Genomic DNA, 2193 nt, shown 5'->3' with positions numbered 1-2193 from the left:
TTCATTCCTGTTTATGAAGTGCTGTTTAATTGTTGCTATATAATTCAGTACAATTCAAAGCAACTTTACCTGTGGCTCCACTCATTCTTCTGCACGCCACTCACCATGACCCTCCTGCGAGTCGAGCTATTGGCCCATTCTCTCCATCCCACTTTAACTTCCCCTACCCTGTCCTGTACTTGGCTACTCTTGCCTGGATGGTTGAGCAGTACATATGATAATACAGATAAACCTGGACGATATTCCAAACTGTCATCATCTCTGTCAGCCGGGATCAGGAACACCGTTACATTACTGTTATTTTAGGCCCTGTGCTATGATCTTACTAAAGCTATGTTTAAACAAGCTCTCTCTAAATTTTTTCCAAAATAATATCTAAAACTGTACACTGAGCACACAAGACATTTTTTATTTGTTGCATTTATTTAGCAGCATGACAGTGAAGAGAACAGAAGAAAGCTGGGACACAGAGGAGCCGCGAGCAGCTCAGGGCCTCTGCATCATTAACCTTTCGGGATGTAGATCACAACAGTGACCTAAACCAGTGCCCATGTTCATCTAGCCCTCTCTATGTGCAGACAATAATACTGAGGAATACTATCGTGTTCCCGTCCATCCACTCAAGGAGTCGACATAATCTGGTGTTGGTTATGCAGCCTCAGAGCAAACTATTGGAGAGTTAATAAGGGAATTATTTACTGTTTTAATGTCTCGAGTTGTTTTAAAAACACCTTTGTCATGTTTTCATTATTTTAAGCAAATCATGATGAAAATAATTAGCAAAATCATGGATCCTGGTGTTAATTTAAAGAGCAAAGCTTCAGCAAATCAGACACTACAAATAAACAAATTTACTGCAAATGAGTGAGCCCCAGTATAAACTGATTGTTCCTTGCAGTGGGTATTTAGTCAAATGTGTGTGTGCATGCGTGTTAATTGCGGACTAAATAATGCAGAGCTTAAATTTAAAAGAAGACAGAATAAAAGAGGCTACATCTTAAAACTGAATAATACAAACAAAGCAATGCTGAGAGGAGATATGGGTGTCCGTCTGATCTCATTCTGTCTTGTGTTTTACAGCCAGCGAGGTCAGGCTCAGGAGCAGGATGGTAGTTTTTCCCAGAAGCACCCAGAACCACAGCTGACCCTTCAGACCTGCGTGGACACAGATGAATGTACACTGGGTTACATAAAATCCCTCAGAAGCTAAAGAGCGCACGCAGAGACGAGCCGCATTTAGAGGGGAGCGATAGATTAGCATGTATAGCACACAGACATGAAGGAAACATTTGACTTTCTCCTCATCTCTCAGTCTGAGTGTGTTTTCCTGTGCAGGGGTTGGAATGGATAGTGAAGTGTGAACCCCCAGGGAGGGAGAGGGGGAAAAGCCAACACATACTGGGAGAGAAGTCTGAGCCTCTGCACTGCTCTTTGGAAACTGTAAAAAACTGAAAGACTGAAAAAATCAGCACTAAAAATAAAGAAACAGCAGCTACTGTGGAAATCCTGCTCTGTGTGAGACTTCCAATCACACGCTATAACATATTAGTCCTGACTCTGATGAGCACAATCAGTGACATCAAACTGATAACATGCTTGTGAGCACTCACCTGTTGCATTGTGGGTCTGCTGGGTGCAGTTACACTTTGGGCTGCTGATGGTCAAGGAAGGTGGTTTTCCTGTGAAGTTATCTGGACAGAGGTGTGTTAATCAGACCAGGAATAAGTCATGATAGCCTAAAAACAGTAATACACACTGTTCACATGTTCCACACTGGGTTTTCTGGAAAGCTGGAATGTGAATGCACTTTCCTGGAAAACACTTTGGATCAACCTCTGTTGTTCTAAATGGGATCAATAAATAAATTCACTTTACAGTTCACACAAAAGTGTTATTACAGTCTGCCTTTTTCAATGATCATTTAATAAAATATTAATATTAATATAGCATGCTTCAGTGGGCTGATCACTTTTTGGCACAACATGTGTTCAGACACAGAGAGAGCCGGATGTGCACGGGACCAGCTTGTTGCTGGAAAATAACTATAAACTTGAGAAACTGAGCAGATATCCATACCGGAGATCTGCATGGACCTTGGAGAAACGGACCTGATTTGTTGTGAACACTTTGGAACCATCGTGATCTGCACGGGCGCGGAGGAAGCGGACAATATCCTCTCTGAGAGTTGAACAT

Source organism: Pundamilia nyererei, unplaced genomic scaffold, assembly GCF_000239375.1.
Source record: "Pundamilia nyererei isolate P.nyererei 1_Seehausen unplaced genomic scaffold, PunNye1.0 scaffold00559, whole genome shotgun sequence".
Classification (NCBI taxonomy): Eukaryota; Metazoa; Chordata; class Actinopteri; order Cichliformes; family Cichlidae; genus Pundamilia; species Pundamilia nyererei.
Note: the sequence above shows the minus strand (reverse complement) of the source record.